We start from the raw sequence: 14812 nt of genomic DNA on the forward strand, positions 1-14812 counted from the left end.
TTTACTATTCAACATAGTGCTGGAAGTTCTAGCCAATACAATTAGGCAAGACAAGGAAATAAAGGGAATCCAAATGGGAGCAGAGGAGGTCAAACTCTCCCTCTTTGCTGACGACATGATCTTATACTTAGAGAACCCCAAAGACTCAACCACAAGACTCCTACAAGTCATCAAAAAATACAGTAATGTTTCAGGATATAAAATCAATGTCCACAAGTCAGTAGCCTTTGTGTACACCAATAACAGTCAAGATGAGAAGCTAATTAAGGACACAACTCCCTTCACCATAGTCTCAAAGAAAATGAAATACCTAGGAATATACCTAACGAAGGAGGTGAAGGACCTGTATAAAGAAAACTATGAAATCCTCAGAAAGGAAATAGCAGAGGATATTAATAAATGGAAGAACATACCATGCTCATGGATGGGAAGAATCAACATTGTTAAAATGTCCATACTTCCCAAAGCAATCTACCTATTCAATGCCATTCCTATCAAAATACCAACATCATACTTTCAAGATTTGGAAAAAATGATTCTGCGTTTTGTATGGAACTGGAAAAAACCCCGTATAGCTAAGGCAGTTCTCTGTAATAAAAATAAAGCTGGGGGCATCAGCATACCAGATTTTAGTCTGTACTACAAAGCCATAGTGCTCAAGACAGCATGGTACTGGCACAAAAACAGAGACATAGACACTTGGAATCGAATGGAAAACCAAGAAATGAAACTAACATCTTACAACCACCTAATCTTTGATAAACCAAACAAGAACATACCTTGGGGGAAAGACTCCCTATTCAATAAATGGTGTTGGGAGAACTGGATGTCTACATGTAAAAGACTGAAACTGGACCCACACCTTTCCCCACTCACAAAAATTGATTCAAGATGGATAAAGGACTTAAACTTAAGGCATGAAACAATAAAAACCCTCCAAGAAAGCATAGGAAAAACACTGGAAGATATTGGCCTGGGGAAAGACTTCATGAAGAAGACTGCCATGGCAATTGCAACAACAACAAAAATAAACAAATGGGACTTCATTAAACTGAAAAGCTTCTGTACAGCTAAGGAGACAATAACCAAAGCAAAGAGACAACCTACACAATGGGAAAGGATATTTGCATATTTTCAATCAGACAAAAGCTTGATAACTAGGATCTATAGAGAACTCAAATTAATCCACATGAAAAAAGCCAACAATCCCTTATATCAATGGGCAAGAGACATGAATAGAACTTTCTCTAAAGACGACAGACGAATGGCTAACAAACACATGAAAAAATGTTCATCATCTCTATATATTAGAGAAATGCAAATCAAAACAACCCTGAGATATTATCTAACCCCAGTGAGAATGGCCCACATCACAAAATCTCAAAACTGCAGATGCTGGCGTGGATGTGGAGAGAAGGGAACACTTTTACACTGCTGGTGGGACTGCAAACTAGTACAACCTTTCTGGAAGGAAGTATGGAGAATCCTCAAAGCACTCAAGCTAGACCTCCCATTTGATCCTGCAATCCCATTACTGGGCATCTACCCAGAAGGAAAGAAATCCTTTTATCATAAGGACACTTGTACTAGACTGTTTATTGCAGCTCAATTTACAGTCGCCAAAATGTGGAAACAGCCTAAATGCCCACCAACCCAGGAATGGATTAACAAGCTGTGGTATATGTATACCATGGAATACTATTCAGCCATTAAAAAAAATGGAGACTTTACATCCTTCGTATTAACCTGGATGGACGTGGAAGATATTATTCTTAGTAAAGCATCACAAGAATGGAGAAGCATGAATCCTATGTACTCAATTTTGATATGAGGACAATTAATGACAATTATGGTTATGGGGGGGGAAACAGAAAGAGGGAAGGAGGGAGGTGGGTGGGGCCTTGGTGTGTGTCACACTTTATGGGGGCAAGACATGATTGCAAGAGGGACTTTACCTAACAATTGCAATCAGTGTAACCTGGCTTATTGTACCCTCAATGAATCCCCAACAATAAAAAAATAAAAAAAAAAAAAAAAAGTAAATGGATCAGGGCGGCGCCTGTGGCTCAAAGGGTTAGGGAGCCGGTCCCATATGCCAGAGAGGGTGGGTTCAAACCCAGCCCCAGCCCAAAACCTCAAAATAAATAAATAAATAAAGTAAATGGATCAGAGAGATTCAGATGCTACAAGGTGCTACAAGGATATAGGATAATAAAGCAGCCTGATGTGACAAAGAAGGGCTTGGTGGCTATTGTCAATGGTGTGCTCAGAGAAGACTGCCTAGAGCAACGGTGTGACAGGAAGTGATGACCAGAAGAAGCCAGCCAGGCACAGGTCCTTTGGGTGTGTCCCAGGACAAGCACAGTCCTGCAGTAGGAGAGCTGGGTGCATCATTGGAGCAGAAGGAAGGCTTGGGGACAGCAGGTTGATGGGTGCAGAGAGTGGTGGGAAAGGGGGAAGGAGAGGTGGTGAAGGTCAATTCCTGTACTTGGGGCTAGTTGCACCGTCCATTCAGCCGGCCTAGGTGGTCAGTGAAGGGTCAGTGGTCCTGGAGGATGAGTTCATTGAGAGCAGTGGGAAGTGTTTATCCTCTGCTTTCTTTCTCTCTCCTCAAACTGTCAGTGTCTTTAGTAGCTGGATCCTCATCTCTGTCAGTGTCTTTAGTAGCTGGATCCTCATCTCTGTCAGTGTCTTTAGTAGCTGGATCCTCATCTCTGTCAGTGTCTTTAGTAGCTGGATCCTCATCTCTAACTGTCAGTGTCTTTAGTAGCTGGATCCTCATCTCTGTCAGGGTCTTTAGTAGCTGGATCCTCATCTCTGTCAGTGTCTTTAGTAGCTGGATCCTCATCTCTAACTGTCAGTGTCTTTAGTAGCTGGATCCTCATCTCTAACTGTCAGTGTCTTTAGTAGCTGGATCCTCATCTCTAACTGTCAGTGTCTTTAGTAGCTGGATCCTCATCTCTGTCAGGGTCTTTAGTAGCTGGATCCTCATCTCTGTCAGTGTCTTTAGTAGCTGGATCCTCATCTCTAACTGTCAGTGTCTTTAGTAGCTGGATCCTCATCTCTGTCAGTGTCTTTAGTAGCTGGATCCTCATCTCTAACTGTCAGTGTCTTTAGTAGCTGGATCCTCATCTCTAACTGTCAGTGTCTTTAGTAGCTGGATCCTCATCTCTAACTGTCAGTGTCTTTAGTAGCTGGATCCTCATCTCTGTCAGTGTCTTTAGTAGCTGGATCCTCATCTCTAACTGTCAGTGTCTTTAGTAGCTGGATCCTCATCTCTGTCAGGGTCTTTAGTAGCTGGATCCTCATCTCTGTCAGGGTCTTTAGTAGCTGGATCCTCATCTCTGTCAGTGTCTTTAGTAGCTGGATCCTCATCTCTAACTGTCAGTGTCTTTAGTAGCTGGATCCTCATCTCTAACTGTCAGTGTCTTTAGTAGCTGGATCCTCATCTCTAACTGTCAGTGTCTTTAGTAGTTGGATCCTCATCTCTGTCAGTGTCTTTAGTAGCTGGATCCTCATCTCTAACTGTCAGTGTCTTTAGTAGCTGGATCCTCATCTCTAACTGTCAGTGTCTTTAGTAGCTGGATCCTCATCTCTAACTGTCAGGGTCTTTAGTAGCTGGATCCTCATCTCTAACTGTCAGTGTCTTTAGTAGCTGGATCCTCATCTCTAACTGTCAGTGTCTTTAGTAGCTGGATCCTCATCTCTAACTGTCAGTGTCTTTAGTAGCTGGATCCTCATCTCTAACTGTCAGTGTCTTTAGTAGCTGGATCCTCATCTCTAACTGTCAGTGTCTTTAGTAGTTGGATCCTCATCTCTGTCAGTGTCTTTAGTAGCTGGATCCTCATCTCTAACTGTCAGTGTCTTTAGTAGCTGGATCCTCATCTCTAACTGTCAGTGTCTTTAGTAGCTGGATCCTCATCTCTAACTGTCAGGGTCTTTAGTAGCTGGATCCTCATCTCTAACTGTCAGTGTCTTTAGTAGCTGGATCCTCATCTCTAACTGTCAGTGTCTTTAGTAGCTGGATCCTCATCTCTGTCAGGGTCTTTAGTAGCTGGATCCTCATCTCTGTCAGTGTCTTTAGTAGCTGGATCCTCATCTCTGTCAGTGTCTTTAGTAGCTGGATCCTCATCTCTAACTGTCAGTGTCTTTAGTAGCTGGATCCTCATCTCTAACTGTCAGTGTCTTTAGTAGCTGGATCCTCATCTCTAACTGTCAGTGTCTTTAGTAGCTGGATCCTCATCTCTGTCAGTGTCTTTAGTAGCTGGATCCTCATCTCTAACTGTCAGTGTCTTTAGTAGCTGGATCCTCATCTCTGTCAGGGTCTTTAGTAGCTGGATCCTCATCTCTGTCAGGGTCTTTAGTAGCTGGATCCTCATCTCTGTCAGTGTCTTTAGTAGCTGGATCCTCATCTCTAACTGTCAGTGTCTTTAGTAGCTGGATCCTCATGTCCTACTATCAGGGTGAGTTCCAGGAAGGGTCTGAGTCAGTGCCAGGGTGAAAGAGGACTAGCATGTAGGAGGCTGGCGTGGGCTGTGACAGAGTGGGAAGCAGCATGGGCAGGAGGCTGGGTGAGGCAGCAGTGGGCACAGGACAGCATAAGGGGATGTGTCAATATTCCCCAGTGAGCCCCGGAGTACCCAGGACGGTTGGACTCCCTGTAGTGGAGTTGGAGCCCCTGGGACTTGTGCCCATTGGGTACACCTGGGCTGGCAAGGCCCGGGCATGCTGCTAACATGATGACAGCAGTGTCCACACCACATGCAGCTGGGCTGAACCCAACCTATAGAACTGTGGACTGGGTCCCCTGGGGGGACCTGGGTCCCCTATTTGTCTGACATAATACATATAGGGACTTGACCTAGCAGGCATAAGGATTCTTTTATTCACCTTCCCCCCAATCATTCTACAAACTTCACTGTGCATCTATTATGAGCTAGGCACTTGTTGCAGACACAAAGATTACTACGTATAATGGTGAATAAAATGGGTGATAATACCCTTGACCTCATGGAGCTTACATTAGTGTATGTGGGTGGGTGTGAGTGTGTGGGGTGGGTGAGTGCATGTGCACATCACACACACACACACACACACACATTCTAGCAAGAAGGAAAACCCAGGATGGGGAGGAAGTGAGAGAGGAGAAGGGAGGGAATGGAGTGGCCATTTCCTGGTCACTGATGAATGGGTTGAGAACTTTCATGGACACAGGTGTCGGGCCAGAAGTGGAAGGATGAGAGACACTCTGGACACTACACACTGCACTGCTCCTCAAAGTCCAGGTGACAGGGGTGGTATGAAGCTGCCGAGGGGACGTTTTCCCCCTGCTCCTCCACCTCTAGGCCTCCATAGACCCCGACAGCTTCCGTGTTCCTGGACTGGGGCATGAGGAGAGGGCTGGGCTGCATGCCAGGGACCACCTGGGCTGCAGCTGGCTGGGGAGGGGGCTCAGCTGGGAAGGCTTGTTGGGCCCAGAGATGCAGGGGAGGGAACAAGCCAAGCACCTGGGACGCTGCAGAGACCTTCGTGGTTTGGGCAGGAAGGCCAACGTGACCTTATTTGCACTCACAGGCTATTGAGGCTGGGGCCGAGGGACTGAGAGATGGGGGTGCCCCTTCAAACAAACATTCTTTAAACACGAAGTGGAGATGGAGAGAAACAGATGTTCTGTTAATGAAAACTGTAAATATGTTCCCTTACATTAAAAATGAGGGATTTATTGTATGTATTTGCTGCATGCTCTTTTCTGAACCAGACAATTTATTGGGAGGCATATTAAACTGTTTAAATATTAGACAACAAAATAAATCTCTCCTCCTGGGTGAGCAGTATTCCCCTTGTGTGATTTGGTTTTGTAATTTCAGCTGACTGCAGCTGCCGACTTCAGGGAAGCGGATCAGAGTGGCTGGCGGGGTCGAAGTTGGTGCCAGGGCCATGGCTGGTCTTTGTGATTTACATGTTTTCTATGAAAACACTCAGCAAAAATATTTGGAGGCTGGAGCAGTATTTTAAAAATTTCGCTGAAAGACAGGGCCCCTCTGGCAGGAGTGGGGATAATTTACATCGTGCCCTTATGTGAGGAAGCCCGGGGGAAACTCGACTTGACTGGTGTTACCTTTCAGATGAATCTCAGGGACTCACCCTGCCTTTCCATCTGGCAGCCCCAAGAGACATCTAGGTTATACTCCGAAGTCTTTAGTCCTGGTTTAAGCTAAAGGTAAGATTAACCCTTACCATTTAAAAGAGTGAGAAAGTCCTGGGCACAGTGGCTCACGCCCGTAATCCTATCACTCTGGGAGGCCAAGGTGGGCAGATTGCTTAAGCTTAGGAGTTCAAGATCAACCTGAGCAAAAGCAAGACCCTGTCTCTAACTAAAGTAGGAAAAACTAGCTAGTTTTGGTGCACAAACCTGTAGTCCCAGCTACTTGGGAGGCTGGGATTGTTGAGTCCAAGAGTTTGAGGTTGCTGTGAGCTATGACGCACAGCACTATACTCAGAGTGACAGAGTAAGACTGTAGGAAAGCAAAGCCTCATCATTAGATAATCAACCCTGTAGTCATTGCCTCAGACCCAAAGCAAGCTACAGATTCAGTGCAATCCCCATAAAATACCAACATCAGACTTGGAAGAACTGGAAAAAATAGTACTTCATTTTGTATGAACAGAAAATAACCCATATAGCCAAGGCTATTTTTAGTAATAAAAACAAAGCTGAGGCACCAGCCTACCAGACTTCAGGCTATATTACAAGTCCATAGTAATCAAAACAGCATGGTATTGGCACAAAAATAGAGATATTGATATATGGAACAGAATAGAAAACCAAGTGATGAAACCAGTCTCTAGTTGCCATCTTATCTGTGATAAACCAACAAAAACATACAGTGGGGAAAAGAATCCCTATACAACAAATGGTGCCGGGAGAACTGGATAACCATACAGTGAAACTGGATCCACACCTTTTACCACTTACAAAAATAGAATAAGGATGGATAAAAGATTTATTTTATTTATTTATTTATTTATTTTTGAGACAGAGCGTCAAGCTGTCACCCTGGGTAGAGTGCTGTAGCATCACAGCTCACAGCAATCTCCAACTCCTGGGCTCAAGCGATTCTCCTGCCTCCACCTCCCAAGTAGCTGGGATTACAGGCGCCTGCCACAACACCTGGCTATTTTTTGTTGTTGTTGCACCCGTCATTGTTGTTTGTCAGGCCCGGGCCAGATTCGAACCTGCCAGCTCAGGTGTATGTGGCTGGCGCCTTAGCCGCTTGAGCCATAGGCACTGAGCTTGGATAAAAGATTTAAATCTAAGACACGAAGCGATAGAAATCTTAGAAGAAAGTATGGGAAAAACTCTTCATGATGTTGGACTTGGGAAAGATTTTATGACAAAGATTTCAGGGCCATCACAACATAACAAAAATAAATGAATGGTATCTAATTGAGCTGATAAGCTTCTGCACAGCTAAGGACACAAGTAAAGCAAAAAGACAAGCTTCACATGGGAAAAGATATTTGCAGGGTATGAACCTGACAAAGGGTTGATAACTAGAATCTACAGAGAACTCAAGTTAATCAACAGAAAAAGCACAAACAATCCCGTCTATCACTGGGCAAGAGATATGAATAGAACCTTCTCTGATGAAGACAGATAAGTAGCTAACAAACATTTGAAAAGATGTTCATTTTCTCTGATCATCAGAGAAATGCAAAACAAAACCACCCTGAGATATCACCTAACTCCAGTGAGAATGGCCCACATCACAAAGTCTCAAAGCTACAGATGCTGGCGTGGATGTGGAGAGAGGGGAACACTTTTACACTGCTGGTGGGACTGCAAACTAATACAACCTTTTGGAAGGAAGTATGGAGAACCCTCAAAGAACTCAAATTAGACCTCCCATTTGATTCTGCAATCCTGTTGCTAGGCATCTACCCAGAAGAAAAGAAAATCATTTTATCATAAGGACATTTGCACTGGACTATTTATCAAAGCTTAATTTACAATCGCCAAAATATGGAAAACAACGTAAATGCCCACCAACCCAGGAATGGATTAACAAGCTATGGTATATGTACACCATGGAATACTATTCAGCCATTAAAAAAGGTGGAGACTTTACATCTTTTGTATTAACCTGGATGGAGTTGAAACACATTCTTTTTAGTAAATCATCACAAGAATGGAGAAGCAAGAATCCTATGCACTCAATTCTAATACGAAGCCAGTAGATTATCTAATAGACACCCACATAAGAGAAAAACTCAAATCAATTCAAAGTGTGGGGAGCAGGGAGAGGGGAGGAGGGAAGGAGGATGGGTGTGCTCCCACTTAACAGGCACAATGTTAGGGTGTATGGCACACCTCTTGGTGGTGGGACACCATTATAAGAGGGGCTTTAAAAAACAAATACAAACATTCTAACCTGATTATTAGTATCCTCAGTTAACTTGAAACTATAACAAATAAAAAAAAAAAACCAAAACAAAACAAATAAACAGAAGAATGGGATAGAGCTTTAGAGGGCATCAGGTGTCTCTCTGTTTTCTTTCTTTCTTTCTTTTTTTGAGACAGAGTTTCATTTTGTCACCCTTGGTAGAGTGCCATGGCATCACAGCTCAGAGAAACCTCAAACTCTTGGGCTCAAGCAATCCTCTTGCCCCAGCCTCCCAAATAGCTGGGACTCTACCACAATACCTGAATATTTCTTTTAGAAGTGGGGTCTCATTCTTGCTCAGGCTGGTGTCCAACTCTTGAGATCAAGCAATCCACCCCTCTCTGTCTCCCAGAGTGCTAGGATTATAGGTATGAGCCCAGCCCCCTCTGTTTTCTCCTTTCTCTCCCCTGCCCTCCACCCCACCCCTACTGTACACCCATGCTAGGCTCTGGGTCATTTTATCCATTTGCTTCTCCATCCCAGGCTCTCAGCCAAGTTGTTCTTTTTGTTTTTTCTCTCAGTGGAAGTGGAGGTGTTCTGCTTATGAGGGAGAGGGTTTTAGTTCCCTCCGAGTGAAACTTTCACCAAACCATTCTTTTTCTTACAAAAACGGATCATTCCTTGCAGCATAGCTCACTAGATTATTCTGCTAACAAAGCGGCTGTCACTTTCCATCTTCCCAGAATACCTTCTTCTCTATTCTCACTTCGCAAGAGCTCAAAGAAGAGGGAGGGGTAAAAGCATCTCCCTGGTGGGTGAGAAGGGAGAGCCCATCCTGCCACATAAGGAAAAGCTGCCGAACGATGGCAAATGCCCTAAAAAGGGACACAGGTTTTCTTGACAGGCAATGAGAATCCTGTTTTGAAATGTTCATATGGAAGCTGGTTGATTACCTTTTTGGTGAAAGACTGGACATCAATTCTATCAAGAAGGGTCTAGGGAAATTTTTCTTGGCTATTTGTTCCAAGAATGAATTTGTCACTAGAGTGGACATCTGTTGTTTCCACCTCCCAGCATGCCTAACTCTGTCAAAAAAAATTTTTTTTTTTAGAGACAGAGTCTCACTTTGTTGCCCACGGTAGAGTGCCGTGGTGTCACAGCTCACAGGAACCTCAAACTCTTGGGCTTAAGCAATCCTCTTGCCTTAGCCTCCCAAGTAGCTGAGACTACAGGTGCCTGCCACAACACGGCTGTTTTTTTGTTGGAGTTTGGCCGGAGCCGGGTTCGAACCCGCCAACCTCAGTATATGGGGCCAGCGCTCTACTCGCTGAGCCATAGGCACCACCCCAAAGCTGTTTGTTTGGTTGGTTTTTTGTTTCTCTCTGGGCTGGGTGGGATTGGATTTACTCCAGCCCTTCGGTGATTCTTATTGATCACATTAACACATGACACAAAATCTTCACGCTCTGAGACCATCCACCTGCCTTCCCCAGACTTTCCTAATCTGTTGACATGTCTTTTTGTTGGTCCCTGAGTAACCAGCCAAGCCATTTGCCACTCTCCTGAGTCCCTGTCCATTCTCAGGCCAATTCTCTGTACATTAAACGGATGTCCTAGTGCACCCTGGAGCTCCCCGTGGGAGGTGTTCTCTCTGTTCTTTCAGGGATAGCCCTGGGTGGCGCTTCTACTCACCTACTCAGCTAACCCATCCATGAGCCAAATTTGGTTTGTTTCCTTCCTCTATCAGCTGGTTCTAAGCACCCCCAACCTGCTGGGTGGCTGTAGAGGTTATCTGGTGGGGGGGCATAGACCCAACAGTGGTGGATCTGCCAAAGGGGATTGGACACCAGCTCATGCAGCATACTTGAGCTCTCTGGCCCTGCTGTGTTCCATCCTGGAGGTGGCCCTACATCTGTGTAACAGATTGCTCTTGGGCCTGCCAGTAGCTATCATGACATATCTAGCTCACGAGGGCAGCTCTGGTCACAAGGACACTCAACATCCAATGGTCAGATGCTGTGACGGTTAATTTAGTGTGTCATATTGACTGGGCTAAGGATGCTCAGAGAGTTGGTAAATGAGTGTGTCTGTGAGGGTGTTTCCAGAAGAGATTAGCATTTTTTTATTTTATAGAAAGGGTCTTGCTCTAGTTCTGGGATTAGAGTGCTATGGTGTCATCATAGCTCACAGCGACCTTAATCTCCTAGTCTCAAACGATCCTCCTACTTTAGCCTCCTGAGTAACTGGGACTGCAAGCACCACCATCCCAAGCTAATTTTTCTATTTTTAGTAGAGACGGGGTCTCACTCTTGACTTTCTGGCTTCAAGCAATCCTCCCGCCTGGGCCTCCCAAAGTGCTAGTATTACCTGAGCCACCTAGCCAAGGTTAGCTTTTGAATCAGTAGGCTGAGTAAAGAAGATCTGCTCTTGGGCGGCGCCTGTGGCTCAGTGAGCAGGGCGCCAGCCCCATATACCGATGGTGGTGGGTTCAAACGCAGCCCTGCCAAACTGCAACAAAAAAAATAGCTGGACGTTGTGGCAGGCACCTGTAGTCCCAACTACTGGGGAGGCTGAGGCAAGAGAATCACCTAAACCCAGAAGTTGGAGGTTGCTGTGAGCTGTGATGTCATGCACTCTACCAAGGGTGATAAAGTGAGACTCTGTCTCTAAAAAAAAGAGCTGCTCTTGGTGAGGTTTGGTGACTCAGGCCTATAATCCTACCTCTCTGGGAAGCCAAGGAGCAGAGTTTAAGGTGAGCAACATTGTGAGACCCTCTGTCTCTATTAAAAATAGGAAAATTAGCCGGGTGTTGTGGCTGGCACCTATAGTCCCAGCTACTTGGGAGGCTGGGGCAGGAGGATCACTTGCCTGAGCCTGGGGGTTTAAGATCGCATCTAAGTTGAGTTATGATGACACCACTGCACTCTATCCCTGGCAACAGAGTGAGACCCTATCTCCAAAAATAGAAAAACAAAAACAGAAAAACAGAGGGCAGGGGGCAGCACCTGTGGCTCAAAGGAGTAGGGCACCGGCCCCACATGCCAGAGGTGGCGGGTTCAAACCCAGCCCGGGCCAAAAACAGCAAAAAAAAAAAAGATAGAGAAATTTTTAAAAAAAGGGCAGCACCTGTGGCTTAACAGAGTAGAGCGCTGGCCCCATATGCCGGAGGTGGCGGGTTCAAATCCAGCCCTGGCCAAAAAAAATAAATAAAACTGCAAAAAAAAAAAAAAAAAAACAGAGGGCAGGAGAGTTAACATGTACTTAGAGCAAGATTGTAAACGTGTTCAGTTGGCTGTCCATATCTGTGGGTTTGCATCTGAGGATTGAAAATATTCCCCAAAAATCCTAGAATAAAAAATAAGAATACAACAATAAAAATACTAGACACAGTATAGTATCACAGCTATTTATATAGCATCTACATTGTACTAGGTATCGTAAGTAATTTAGGGATAATTTATTTATTTTTATTTATTTTTTATTTCTTATTAAATCATAACTGTATACATTGATATGATCATGGGGCATCATAAAAGAATAATTTAAAACTATATGAGAGGATGTGCACAGGTTATGTGCAAACACTACACCATTTTATATAAAGAACTTGAGCATGCTTGGATTTGGGTGGGGAGGGGATCCTGGAACCAATCCTTTGTGGATACCAGGAGACAACTGTACGATTGACCATCCCCTGCAATACAAAACAGTTCCTGATTCTCTTCCTTAATAAGGACAGAAAAGAATGCACTTGCCAGATCAGCTGTGTGTCTTTCCACTCTAGCATAGATGGTATCCAGCACAGCAGTGGCAGTGGGACCACTACTTGACTCCGTTTGGGGTAGTCTACCATCATCCTCTAGGATCTCTCTGGTTTTTTGTGTTTTTTTTTAAGATAAAGTCACAGGCAATCTTTATTTCTGCATCCATATTTTCTGAATTATTTTACAAGTAACATAAAAAATTGAAAGGAAATATGAAATGAAAGAATTCTTCTTTTTTAATTAATTTATTTTTTATTGTTAAGTCATAGCTGTGTACATTAGTGCAATCCAGGAGTACAATGTGCGGGTTTCATATACAATCTGAAATAGTCTCATCAAACTGTTCAACGCAGCCTTCATGGCATTTTCTTAGTTACTGTATGTAGACATTTGTATTCTGCCTTTAGTAAGTTTCGCCTGTACCCATTCTAAGATGCACCGTAGATGTGGCCCCACCCATTACCCTCCCTGATCTCTCTGGTTTTTGTGGGAGCCAGACTGGGGAATTAAACAGAGGAGACAATGGCCATCACCCTTCAGTTTTTCAAGGGTGGCATTAATCTCTGCCATTCCCGCCTCCATGCCATGTGGGTTTTGACTGGCTGGGGTGGGAGGCAGTTTCACAGGCTTCTGCTTCACCTGCCTCACTATGATGGCTCTTAACTCACAGGCCAAGGAACCAGTAGGAGGTTCCGCCAACTCCGTTGATTCTAGTTATATATCAGGAGACCAGAAAAATGACTGCCAGGTGGGTTCGTGGACCTGGTGTACCCACTGTAAATCTGGTCATGGGCTAGGACTATACTTGCTACTTGACCCCATAGGTCGCCACTCCAACCAGGGGCCCCAGTGATGCTGCGGGCCAACTTGGATTTTGTCCAACAGTTCTCAAAATGCCTGGGTAGTCTCCTTTCCCAGTGTATGGTTACACAGGTCATCGCCCATGTTCTCCTCATAGAAGGGCTGGAGGCTCTTACCCTATACCCATTTTCCAGGTGATACAGGGTTTTCTTTATTTAGTAGGTTCTAAGTTTTATCTTAGACTGGGAACTGAACAAGGGATCATGACTTTTTATTAGGGAGGCTGATTTAAAAAAATTTTTTTTTTTTTTTTTGAGATAGACTCTCCCTCTGGGGAGAGTGCCATTGCATCAGCCTAGCTAGCTCACAGCAACCTCAAACTCTTGGGCTCAAGAGATCCTCCTGCCTCAGCCTCCCAAGTAGTTGGGACTATAGGCGCCTGCCACAACTCCCTGCTAGTTTTTCCATTTTCAATAGAGACAGAAGTCTTATTCTTGTGCAGACTGGTCTCGAATTCCTGAGCTCAACTAATCCACCCACATCTGCTTCCCCTTGGGCTAGTGGGATTACAGGCATGAGCCATTGCTCCTTTTGTTTTCTGTAAGGTGTTAACAATAAAGGAATGGGCGACTGATTTTTAAAAACAGGTTAAGGACAGTGCCTGTGGCTCAAAGGAGTAGGGCGCTGGTCCCATAATACTGGAGGTGGCAGGTTCAAACCGGGTCCTGGCCAAAAACTGCAAAAAAAAAAAAAAAAACAAATAAAACAAAAACAGTTTAAGCAATGCTCTTTTGGCTGCCGACCTTTCTTGTTCCTAGAAACGTGGAGATCTATTAAGCATTTCCTCAGCTCTCTGCATTCAGAAGTTCTGGCTGCCTCCCTGATCCTGCCGCTCATCATGAGAATTGTGTCCACCTCTGACGGTGAAGTGCTACTATTGGCTGCTATTATTTTATTTTATTTATTTATTTATTATTATTATTATTTTTTTTTGCAGTTTTTGGCCGGGGCTGGGTTTGAACCCACCACCTTCAGTATATGGGGTCAGTGCCCTACTCCTTTGAGCCACAGGTGCCGCCCTGATAGTATTTTATTTATTTATTTATTTTTTTGAGACAGAGTCTTAGTATATTACCCTCGGTAGAGTGCTATGACGTCACAGCTCACAGCAACCTCAAACTCTTGGGCTCAAGTGATTCTCTGGCTTCAGCCTCCTGAGTAGCTGGGACTACAGGTACCTGCCACAACACCTGGCTATTTTCTGGTTCCAGTTGTCATTGTTTAGCAGGCCCAGGCTGGGCTCGAACCCGCCAGCCTCAGTGTATGTGGCCGGCACCCTAGTCACTGAGCTACGGGCGCCGAGCTGGCCACTATTATTTTGGGTTCCTCTTCTCCCAGTTACTACTGGGGACCCCACTCCCATAATAGTGCCTGCCCTGCTCACGGCCTGCGGGGCACAGCTGACAGTGAGCTTGTTGTGATGCTGGTGCTTCTTGTCTGGAACATTCCTTATTGCTGTAGTAAAGAGTGTGCCCTGGGCTCTCCCATTGTCGTCCGCCAGGGATCGCAGGCCTGAGGTAGGACAGTCGGTCTAGTGGCCCGCCTCCTCTGAGCTGTTTGGCCCTTTCTTCTACCAGCTGCCATAGCCATTTGGGCTTTTCTACTTCACACAGTTTGAATCATTGCTGTTTTCAAGGCTTCCAAGAGCCATCCTAGCACCTTTTCCTGGGGTCTTTGCTAGGGGGTGAAATCCTGCACCAGAAGAGTATGCTTGTGTGTCAATAAATTCCTTCTGATCCCACTTTACGTTCGGCCCCCTTGATCCTCGTCCTCAGGATCCAGTCCTGTATCTACTCTCCCATT

The sequence above is a fragment of the Nycticebus coucang genome, chromosome 18 (assembly GCF_027406575.1).
Source record: "Nycticebus coucang isolate mNycCou1 chromosome 18, mNycCou1.pri, whole genome shotgun sequence".
Classification (NCBI taxonomy): Eukaryota; Metazoa; Chordata; class Mammalia; order Primates; family Lorisidae; genus Nycticebus; species Nycticebus coucang.